The sequence below is a fragment of the Pristiophorus japonicus genome, unplaced genomic scaffold (genome assembly GCF_044704955.1).
Source record: "Pristiophorus japonicus isolate sPriJap1 unplaced genomic scaffold, sPriJap1.hap1 HAP1_SCAFFOLD_154, whole genome shotgun sequence".
Classification (NCBI taxonomy): Eukaryota; Metazoa; Chordata; class Chondrichthyes; family Pristiophoridae; genus Pristiophorus; species Pristiophorus japonicus.
In genome coordinates, this window is record NW_027251217.1 from 854,537 (window position 1) to 867,010 (window position 12,474).

The 12,474-nt window shown below is 53.5% G+C and overlaps 1 protein-coding gene across 1 annotated transcript in view; it reads right to left on the reverse strand.

The window, feature by feature from the left end:
• The window catches only part of LOC139242929 (uncharacterized), a 297,685-nt gene extending 288,858 nt beyond the window's left edge, over nt 1-8,827 (reverse strand). Inside the window, exon 1 of the mRNA XM_070870565.1 lies at nt 8,742-8,827. The gene's annotated coding sequence lies outside the window, so the exon portion shown is untranslated. The remainder of the gene's footprint in view (nt 1-8,741) is intronic.
• Between the last annotated feature and the right edge of the window lie 3,647 nt (nt 8,828-12,474).

The window sequence follows — 12,474 nt, forward strand, 5'->3', positions numbered from 1 at the left end:
TTCCTATCGAGTGGAGGGTAGCCAATGTAACCCCACTTTTTGAAAAAGGAGGGAGAGAGAAAACAGGGAATTATAGACCGGTCAGCCTGACCTCAGTAGTGGGTAAAATGATGGAATCAATTATTAAGGATGTCATAGCAGCGCATTTGGAAAATGGTGACATGATAGGTCCAAGTCAGCATGGATTTGTGAAAGGGAAATGATGCTTGACAAATCTTCTGGAATTTTTTGAGGATGTTTCCAGTAAAGTGGACAAAGGAGAACCAGTTGATGTGGTATATTTGGACTTTCAGAAGGCTTTCGACAAGGTCCCACACAAGAGATTAATGTGCAAAGTTAAAGCACATGGGATTGGGGGTAGTGTGCTGACGTGGATTGAGAACTGGTTGTCAGACAGGAAGCAAAGAGTAGGAGTAAACGGGTACTTTTCAGAATGGCAGGCAGTGACTAGTGGGGTACCGCAAGATTCTGTGCTGGGGCCCCAGCTGTTTACATTGTACATTAATGATTTAGACGAGGGGATTAAATGTAGTATCTCCAAATTTGCGGATGACACTAAGTTGGGTGGCAGTGTGAGCTGCGAGGAGGATGCTTTGAGGCTGCAGAGTGACTTGGATAGGTTAGGTGAGTGGGCAAATGAATGGCAGATGAAGTATAATGTGGATAAATGTGAGGTTATCCACTTTGGTGGTAAAAACAGAGAGACAGACTATTATCTGAATGGTGACAGATTAGGAAAAGGGAAGGTGCAACGAGACCTGGGTGTCATGGTACATCAGTCATTGAAGGTTGGCATGCAGGTACAGCAGGCGGTTAAGAAAGCAAATGGCATGTTGGCCTTCATAGCGAGGGGATTTGAGTACAGGGGCAGGGAGGTGTTGCTACAGTTGTACAAGGTTTTGGTGAGGCCACACCTGGAGTATTGTGTACAGTTTTGGTCTCCTAACTTGAGGAAGGACATTCTTGCTATTGAGGGAGTGCAGCGAAGATTCACCAGACTGATTCCCGGGATGGCAGGACTGACATATGAAGAAAGACTGGATCAACTGGGCTTGTATTCACTGGAGTTCAGAAGAATGAGAGGGGACCTCATAGAAACGTTTAAAATTCTGACGGTTTTAGACAGGTTAGATGCAGGAAGAATGTTCCCAATGTTGGGGAAGTCCAGAACCAGAGGTCACAGTCTAAGGATAAGGGGTAAGCCATTTAGGACCTAGATGAGGAGAAACTTCTTCACCCAGAGAGTGGTGAACCTGTGGAATTCTCTACCACAGAAAGTAGTTGAGGCCAATTCACTAAATATATTCAAAAGGGAGTTAGATGAAGTCCTTACTACTCGGGGGATCAAGGGGTATGGCGAGAAAGCTGGAAGGGGGTACTGAAGTTTCATGTTCAGCCATGAACTCATTGAATGGCGGGGCAGACGAGAAGGGCCAAATGGCCTGCTCCTGCACCTATTTTCTATGCTCACGATTCCAGAATCATTCTGAAATGTAAAGATAAACCCCGGCTTCTATTCTCCACTGCGAACCGTCTTTTTAAACCCCTCTCTCCAGTCTCCACCCTCACCTCCAACAATAAGTGTGAGGTTGTCTTTGTCTCTGAGACTGAGACCATCCGTTCACTGCCTCTCCTCTTCCTTCCCCGAGCCCACCGGGCCAAACTTCCCGAGGATCCCCTCTGCCCGAGCCCTGAACTCACATCTATCTCCAGTTTCTCTCCGATCTCCTTTCATGACCTGTCCATGAGACCCACTCCCTGCTCCCTTGATCTTATTCTCACTAAACTGCTGACCACACAACTTCCTTTTCTGGCTCCCATGTTAGCTGACATTGTTACCGGTTCTTTCTCCTCAGGTACTGTCCCCCTCTCCCTCAAATCTGCCGTCATCACCCCTCTCCTCAAAAAACAACCCGAGACCCCTCCGTCCTTGCAAACTGTCACCCCATCTCCAACCTCCCTTTCCTCTCCAAAGTCCTTGAACATGTTGTCGCCTCCTAAATCCCTGCCCATCTTTCCGGCAATTCCATGTGTGAATCCCCACAAACCAGTTTACACACCTGCCACAGTACTGCACCGGCTTTCATTCAAGTCAAAAATGACATCCTTCGTGACTGTGACGAAGGCAAACCATCCCTCTTAACTGGTCTGCAGCCTTTGACACGGTTCACCACTCTATCTTTCTCCAACCCCACTCCACCGTCGTCCAGCTGGGTGGGACTGCGCTCGCCTGATTCCATTCTTATCTATCGAATATAGCCAGAGAATCACCTGCAACGGCTGCTCTTCCCACCCTGCAGCGTTACCTCTGGTGTGCCCCAAGGATCTAACTTTGGCCTCCTCCTATTTCTCATCCACATGTCCGCTGACAACATCCAGCTCTACCCCACTACCACTTCTCTCCACTCCTCCACGGTCTTCAAATTGTCAGAGAGCAGAAATTTTCTCCAATTGAATATTGGGAAGATCAAAGCCATTGTTTGTGGTTCCCGCCTCAACCTCCACTCCCTAGCTATTGACTCCATCCCACTCCATAACTTCCGTCTGTGGATTAACCTCTCTTTGCAACCTTGGTGTCATATCTGACCCTGAAATGAGCTTTCGACCACATCTCCGAAGCATAACTAAGACCGCCTATTTCCACCATCGTAACATCGTCCGTCTCCGCCCTTGCCTCAGATCATCTGCTGCTGAAGCCCTCATCAATGCCTATGTCATGTCTAGATTTGACTATGTCAATGCACTCCTGGCTGGTTTCCTACATTCGAACCTAGGTAAACGAGAGGCGATCGAAATCTCGGCTGCCCGTGTCCTGATTTGCGCCAAGTCCCGCTCACCCATCACCCCTGTGTTCGCTAACCTACAATGGCTCCCGGTTAAACAACGCCCCGATTTCAAAATTCTCATCCTTGTTTTGAAATCCTTCCATGGCCTCACTCCTCCCTATCACTAATCTCCTCCAGCCACACAACACCACCCCCTCCCAGAGATGTGTGCAGTCCTCGAATACTGCCCTCTTGAACATCCCTGATTATAATCGCTCAACATTGGTGGCCGTGCCTTCTGTTGCCTAGGCCCCAAGCACTGGAATTCTCTGCCTTCACCTTTCCACCTCTCTTTCCTCCATTAAAGACGCTCCTTACAACCTAACTCTTTGACCAAGCTTTTGGTCACCTGCCCTAATTTCTCCTTATGAGGCTTGGTGTCAAATTTTTTATTTCATAATACTCCTGTGAAGTGCTTTGGGACGTTTCACTACATTAAAAGGTGCTATATAAATACAGGTTGTTATTGAATGGTGGAGCAGGCTCGAAGGGCCAAATGGCCGTCTACAGCTCCGACTTCATGTTTTCATGAGGAAGGGAAGAGTCAGAGATGGACCATGTGCATGTGCAGGAAGTGTGGAAATTGGAAGCAAAGTCAATGAAATGTTCTAGTTCAGGACAAGAGTAGGAAACGGCACCGATAGTCATCAATGTACCGGAATAAGAGATGAGGGAGGGGACCGGTCGCCTGTCACTTTAATGCTCCACTTCACTCCCACACTGACCCCTCGGTCTTCAGCCTCCTCCACTGTTCCAACAAACGCTCAACCTAAGCTGGAGGAAAAGCACCTCATCTTTCGTTTCGGCACTTCACAGCCTTCTGGATTCAACATCCAGTTCAACAATTTCAGACCATAACCTCGGAGTTTATTTTTTCAGATGGCAGCAGTTGATGTTTCTGCTATTCACATTGACACCATTTCTAGATTTATCTTTTGTTTCTTTACTTGTTACACATTGTCTGATCTCACTGGGCCCACCCCCGGGTTACACAGTGTCTGGGCCCACCCCCGGGTTACACACTGTCTGATCTCACTGGGCCCACCCCCGGGTTACACAGTGTCTGATCTCACTGGGCCCACCCCCGGGTTACACACTGTCTGATCTCACTGGGCCCACCCCCGGGTTACACACTGTCTGATCTCACTGGGCCCACCCCCGGGTTACACAGTGTCTGGGCCCACCCCCGGGTTACACACTGTCTGATCTCACTGGGCCCACCCCCGGGTTACACAGTGTCTGGGCCCACCCCCGGGTTACACACTGTCTGATCTCACTGGGCCCACCCCCGGGTTACACGCTGTCTGATCTCACTGGGCCCACCCCCGGGTTACACAGTGTCTGATCTCACTGGGCCCACCCCCGGGTTACACACTGTCTGATCTCACTGGGCCCACCCCCGGGTTACACAGTGTCTGATCTCACTGGGCCCACCCCCGGGTTACACAGTGTCTGATCTCACTGGGCCCACCCCCGGGTTACACACTGTCTGATCTCACTGGGCCCACCCCCGGGTTACACACTGTCTGATCTCACTGGGCCCACCCCCGGGTTACACACTGTCTGATCTCACTGGGCCCACCCCCGGGTTACACAGTGTCTGATCTCACTGGGCCCACCCCCGGGTTACACAGTGTCTGATCTCACTGGGCCCACCCCCGGGTTACACAGTGTCTGATCTCACTGGGCCCACCCCCGGGTTACACAGTGTCTGATCTCACTGGGCCCACCCCCAGGTTACACACTGTCTGATCTCACTGGGCCCACCCCCAGGTTACACACTGTCTGATCTCACTGGGCCCACCCCCGGGTTACACACTGTCTGATCTCACTGGGCCCACCCCCGGGTTACACACTGTCTGATCTCACTGGGCCCACCCCCGGGTTACACACTGTCTGATCTCACTGGGCCCACCCCCGGGTTACACACTGTCTGATCTCACTGGGCCCACCCCCGGGTTACACACTGTCTGATCTCACTGGGCCCACCCCCGGGTTACACAGTGTCTGATCTCACTGGGCCCACCCCCGGGTTACACACTGTCTGATCTCACTGGGCCCACCCCCGGGTTACACAGTGTCTGATCTCACTGGGCCCACCCCCGGGTTACACACTGTCTGATCTCACTGGGCCCCCGGGTTACACACTGACTGATCTCACTGGGCCCACCCCCGGGTTACACACTGTCTGATCTCACTGGGCCCACCCCCGGGTTACACACTGTCTGATCTCACTGGGCCCACCCCCGGGTTACACAGTGTCTGATCTCACTGGGCCCACCCCCGGGTTACACAGTGTCTGATCTCACTGGGCCCACCCCCGGGTTACACACTGACTGATCTCACTGGGCCCACCCCCGGGTTACACACTGTCTGATCTCACTGGGCCCACCCCCGGGTTACACACTGTCTGATCTCACTGGGCCCACCCCCGGGTTACACACTGTCTGATCTCACTGGGCCCACCCCCGGGTTACACAGTGTCTGATCTCACTGGGCCCACCCCCGGGTTACACACTGTCTGATCTCACTGGGCCCACCCCCGGGTTACACACTGTCTGATCTCACTGGGCCCACCCCCGGGTTACACACTGTCTGATCTCACTGGGCCCACCCCCGGGTTACACACTGTCTGATCTCACTGGGCCCACCCCCGGGTTACACAGTGTCTGATCTCACTGGGCCCACCCCCGGGTTACACACTGTCTGATCTCACTGGGCCCACCCCCGGGTTACACACTGTCTGATCTCACTGGGCCCACCCCCGGGTTACACACTGTCTGATCTCACTGGGCCCACTCCCGGGTTACACAGTGTCTGATCTCACTGGGCCCACCCCCGGGTTACACAGTGTCTGATCTCACTGGGCCCACCCCCGGGTTACACACTGTCTGATCTCACTGGGCCCACCCCCGGGTTACACACTGTCTGATCTCACTGGGCCCACCCCCGGGTTACACACTGTCTGATCTCACTGGGCCCACCCCCGGGTTACACACTGTCTGATCTCACTGGGCCCACCCCCGGGTTACACAGTGTCTGATCTCACTGGGCCCACCCCCGGGTTACACACTGTCTGATCTCACTGGGCCCACCCCCGGGTTACACACTGTCTGATCTCACTGGGCCCACCCCCGGGTTACACAGTGTCTGATCTCACTGGGCCCACCCCCGGGTTACACACTGTTTGATCTCACTGGGTCCATCCCCGGGTTACACAGTGTCTGATCTCACTGGGCCCACCCCCGGGTTACACACTGTCTGATCTCACTGGGCCCACCCCCGGGTTACACACCGTCTGATCTCACTGGGCCCACCCCCGGGTTACACAGTGTCTGATCTCACTGGGCCCACCCCCGGGTTACACACTGTCTGATCTCACTGGGCCCACCCCCGGGTTACACAGTGTCTGATCTCACTGGGCCCACCCCCGGGTTACACACTGTCTGATCTCACTGGGCCCACCCCCGGGTTACACACTGTCTGATCTCACTGGGCCCACCCCCGGGTTACACAGTGTCTGATCTCACTGGGCCCACCCCCGGGTTACACAGTGTCTGATCTCACTGGGCCCACCCCCGGGTTACACAGTGTCTGATCTCACTGGGCCCACCCCCGGGTTACACACTGTCTGATCTCACTGGGCCCACCCCCGGGTTACACAGTGTCTGATCTCACTGGGCCCACCCCCGGGTTACACAGTGTCTGATCTCACTGGGCCCACCCCCGGGTTACACACTGTCTGATCTCACTGGGCCCACCCCCGGGTTACACACTGTCTGATCTCACTGGGCCCACCCCCGGGTTACACACTGTCTGATCTCACTGGGCCCACCCCCGGGTTACACAGTGTCTGATCTCACTGGGCCCACCCCCGGGTTACACAGTGTCTGATCTCACTGGGCCCACCCCCGGGTTACACAGTGTCTGATCTCACTGGGCCCACCCCCGGGTTACACAGTGTCTGATCTCACTGGGCCCACCCCCGGGTTACACACTGTCTGATCTCACTGGGCCCACCCCCGGGTTACACAGTGTCTGATCTCACTGGGCCCACCCCCGGGTTACACACTGTCTGATCTCACTGGGCCCACCCCCGGGTTACACACTGTCTGATCTCACTGGGCCCACCCCCGGGTTACACACTGTCTGATCTCACTGGGCCCACCCCCGGGTTACACAGTGTCTGATCTCACTGGGCCCACCCCCGGGTTACACAGTGTCTGATCTCACTGGGCCCACCCCCCGGGTTACACAGTGTCTGATCTCACTGGGCCCACCCCCGGGTTACACAGTGTCTGATCTCACTGGGCCCACCCCCGGGTTACACAGTGTCTGATCTCACTGGGCCCACCCCCGGGTTACACACTGTCTGATCTCACTGGGCCCACCCCCGGGTTACACACTGTCTGATCTCACTGGGCCCACCCCCGGGTTACACACTGTCTGATCTCACTGGGCCCACCCCCGGGTTACACAGTGTCTGATCTCACTGGGCCCACCCCCGGGTTACACACTGTCTGATCTCACTGGGCCCACCCCCGGGTTACACAGTGTCTGATCTCACTGGGCCCACCCCCGGGTTACACACTGTCTGATCTCACTGGGCCCAGCCCCGGGTTACACACTGTCTGATCTCACTGGGCCCACCCCCGGGTTACACACTGTCTGATCTCACTGGGCCCACCCCCGGGTTACACACTGTCTGATCTCACTGGGCCCACCCCCGGGTTACACAGTGTCTGATCTCACTGGGCCCACCCCCGGGTTACACAGTGTCTGATCTCACTGGGCCCACCCCCGGGTTACACACTGTCTGATCTCACTGGGCCCACCCCCGGGTTACACAGTGTCTGATCTCACTGGGCCCACCCCCGGGTTACACACTGTCTGATCTCACTGGGCCCACCCCCGGGTTACACACTGTCTGATCTCACTGGGCCCACCCCCGGGTTACACACTGTCTGATCTCACTGGGCCCACTCCCGGGTTACAGTGTCTGATCTCACTGGGCCCACCCCCGGGTTACACAGTGTCTGATCTCACTGGGCCCACCCCCGGGTTACACAGTGTCTGATCTCACTGGGCCCACCCCCGGGTTACACAGTGTCTGGGCCCACCCCCGGGTTACACAGTGTCTGATCTCACTGGGCCCACCCCCGGGTTACACAGTGTCTGATCTCACTGGGCCCACCCCCGGGTTACACAGTGTCTGATCTCACTGGGCCCACCCCCGGGTTACACAGTGTCTGATCTCACTGGGCCCACCCCCGGGTTACACAGTGTCTGATCTCACTGGGCCCACCCCCGGGTTACACAGTGTCTGATCTCACTGGGCCCACCCCCGGGTTACACACTGTCTGATCTCACTGGGCCCACCCCCGGGTTACACACTGTCTGATCTCACTGGGCCCACCCCCGGGTTACACACAGTGTCTGATCTCACTGGGCCCACCCCCGGGTTACACACTGTCTGATCTCACTGGGCCCACCCCCGGGTTACACAGTGTCTGATCTCACTGGGCCCACCCCCGGGTTACACAGTGTCTGATCTCACTGGGCCCACCCCCGGGTTACACAGTGCCTGGGCCCACTGATAGTTTCACTAACTCCCACATGTCCCAAACCCCCAGCTCCGGGCCTGTGTTAAGTTCGGTGTTTGCCCTCACAGTAAAATCGCGGCCCCCCGCCTGAGATTGCACACTGTGAGCGGTGCGGCCGGAAATGCGCCACTTTCTCCGCCGGCTGCAGACTGAGCCCCCGCCCTCCATCCCCGGACCGGGCCCTGTATTGTGAGCCGGCTCAGCACATTCCCCGGGATGTGATGCTGACAGTAAGCGGCCCGCTTTCCCCGCTCAGTTACAGCCCCTTACTGTTAGTTTACAGTCCCTGGGTGTGTGACAGAAAGCCTCAGACCTGACACTGCCGCATGTTGAGGCCGGCAGACGGAGCTGCGCCATTGTCCCCGCTGTTCCAGCCCCGTCACTGTCCCATTCCCTTCCCCCCACTGCATAAATTAACCACCCCCTGGCTGAGTGCTGCCGTCCTACTGGCTGCACACGGGAGAGTGACAGCCCCTTGCACCAATCGCAGTGCCGCTGCCCCACAGAGCCCCGCCCAGAGGACTGCAGAAGGAAGCGCGCGCGGGGCGGGGAGTGGGGGGGGTCACGTGGCTCCTGATTTGAACCGTGCGGCGGTTGAACGGTCACGCCGCGAGCCCGGCAGCGCGCGGGACATGGCCCCGCCCACCGTGTGTGAGGTCAGGGCCCCGCCCACACAGCCCCTGAGCCCAGCAGCGGGAATGCTGCAATGTGAGAGAATAAAGAGACAAGGTGCTGGGAACAGTCAGCCTGAGAGCTCAGGCAGTGTGTGTGGGGGGACAGAGAGAGAATGGAGCTGAGGGAAGATCATTGTCATTGGCCTGACATTCAGGGCCACGGCCCTTGACCTGCTGCTGGGGGCAGTGCAGCTGGAAGATTGAGTGACAATATACAGCACTCTTTCCTCAGCTTCATTCTCCCCAATATGTCAGCTCCTGCTGGAAGATGCACGGCCGGTATATGAGGAGTCTCTGACTGCACACTCTGCACTTATTTCTACTTCAATCTTGTCTTTCTACCAGTAACTCCAGGGCAGCTTCACGTCACACGCGGCTTCACACCGTCAATATTCTGCTCATTTTCTGCCCTGCCATCATCAGATATCCCGGTGAATGGAGGAGCGACTGAGAAAGGGCCGCAGCTGGAAGTAAACCGGGATTGTGGACTGAGGAACAACAGCAGGTGGAGCAGCCCAGGATTGTGAGAGAACCAAACACAGAGAACTCTTCCGATTCACAGAGCGTCCATCGATCGACAGGGGAGCAAGGTCAGAGAGAGTCCCATTGACTCAGGTACACACTGGTCCTGGGGGCAAAGATCAGAGAGAGTCCCATTGACTCAGATACACACTGGTCCTGGGGGCAAAGATCAGAGAGAGTCCCATTGACTCAGGTACACACTGGTCCTGGGGGGCAAAGGTCAGAGAGAGTCCCATTGACTCAGGTACACACTGGTCCTGGGGGCAAAGGTCAGAGAGAGTCCCATTGACTCAGGTACATACTGGTCCTGGGGGCAAAGATCAGAGAGAGTCCCATTGACTCAGGTACACACTGGTCCTGGGGGCAAAGATCAGAGAGAGTCCCATTGACTCAGGTACATACTGGTCCTGGGGGGCAAAGGTCAGAGAGAGTCCCATTGACTCAGGTACACACTGGTCCTGGGGGGGGCAAAGGTCAGAGAGAGTCCCATTGACTCAGGTACACACTGGTCCTGGGGGCAAAGGTCAGAGAGAGTCCCATTGACTCAGGTACACACTGGTCCTGGGGATGGATTGGGGAGAAAGGTCAGAGAGAGTCCCAATCTGCGTCACTTTATCAATATTTATCTCATTTTCTGTCTCACATAATTAAATCTCTGGTAAATGATGGAGTGACAGAGAAAGTTCTGCAGCTGGAAGTTAATGGGGTTGCAGACTGAGGAACAACAGCAGGTGAACCATCTGTTGCTAAAACCCTTATCTCTGCCTTTGCTACCTCTAGACTTGACTATTCCAACGTTCTCCTGGCCGGCCTCCCTTCTTACACCCTCCGTAAACTTGCACTCATCCAAAACCCTGCTGCCCGTTTACTAACTCCTCACAAATTAATGCCGGAGAATAACTTCAACTTCTGTTTGGAGAAATTACTGATCCGAGACTGAATCGCTTGCATTTCCAGAGTGGGGAAAGGAAGGGACGCTGACAGATAACGTGGGTGAGCGTGTGTCTGCACACGCACAAGTGGAGAATTGTGATTGTAATACAGCAGCTAAATCTACCAATTATATATTTATGGTGTTTTGAGATTGTAAAACATCTAATGATAATGAAACAAATCAATGTTTTGTATCCCCTGACTGAAGGTACACAATTCATTCTACATTAGTGTTAATATCAGTGGAACAGTGGGAAATGTCCTCACCTCCTACAGTGCTCATTGGTCAGGTGCTGACACCATGAGAGATACGGTCAATATATTCAAATAGAAGCAGCAACCAGGTCACATCTCCATGAACACACGGACATTGTCACTGCCCATAGAGACCAGAGGAATTACACCCAGCTTTATATTGTGTATGGAGAGATATAATATTCATAAAATGCCATAATTTAATATTACAGCTCAACAAATCAAAAATATTAAACTGAGAATAAAAATAATACAATACCGCCAGACTCTGTAAAACCGAGTGAAGGATTATTTAATCCATCAATGATCACCCATTCCACATTTCCCTGCAGAATATTCCCTACCTCAGGAATAAGGCTGGTTTGGGCCTGTACTGAGTAAATCTCACCAATGGGCGCTCCCAGTGTGCAGTCTCGGCCGACGGGAGCCCGTCTGGAGCTCGGTTGTGGAGATCAGCGGGACTCACTGGATGTCACTGGGCAGCTGTCTGTGTCACACCTGATGTGGAGACTTGATCGTAACACTCGGGAAATGCTCGATCCCAGAGCTAACCGCTGTTGTACTGATGGGGGAGGAGGGACTGGGTATCATGTTTAACAAGGCCACGTTCTGCTCCTCACTTTAATATTTCCCTCTAACCCCTCCTATTATATTTATTACAGAGCACCAGAATCTGGGAACACCTGTCACCACCATGGCTGAAGGCCCAAACGGGGGAGACGATCCAACATCTTCACCAAAAATGAGAATGGACAGAAGTAGGTTCAGAAATATAATTTCAATATAGTTTCTGTCCTGACAAAGGATCCAGATTCCGTGCAAGAACCTGAGCTCACACAGGAAGAGGGAACAGGAAAGGAACTGAGTAGAAAGAGGGAAGTGAGTGACCATCCAGAGGGGCATGCAGTCACAGGCAAAGTTCCCTCTCATTTATTTTTGTACTGAAAGGGCCACACATTCCTTTCAGCTCAACCTTTTTGTCCATGATGAAATAGTCAAACAACAACGACCACTTAAAAGCATATATACACCAATGCCATTTTGCACCCCACTGTCTCAAATCATGAGACACACAAGGTTTGATACAAGTTTCACTCTTTCTCTTGAAATGAGCCCCAGTGCTTTATTTGCACTTTGATGGCTTTTTTAACCCGTGCTGCTACTTTTAATGATTTGTGAATCTATATCCCTCGATCGCTTTGTATCTCTACTCCACTTAGATTCTTATTTTACAAGGAGTAGGTAGTGTCCTTATTCTTTCCACCAAAATTTACCACCTCACACTTACTTATATTGAATACATTTGTCACTTTCATGCCCATTCTGCAAGGTTTTTGTGGTAGAATTAATTAAAAGCTTTTAGTTCGTCATGTACAAACACTTATTTCAAAAGAAATGAGTGTGATATAAAGGAACTGCATAATAATGCATTAACACTCCAGGAACGTCACTCAGTTACACAGTTATACATCGACAACCAATCCAAAAGCCCAAAGTGAGCTGAAAGAGGCATATCTATATGTGAAGTTAGTATTAATTTAAACTATTCAGCGTGTTCGCCCATCTTTCCTGTCACTCTAGCAATGGCAGCAGGAGCAGTGGCTTTCCTTGGCACTGACGTGCTGTAGGTCCACGTAAGTGATTCGAATATTAATCACAATG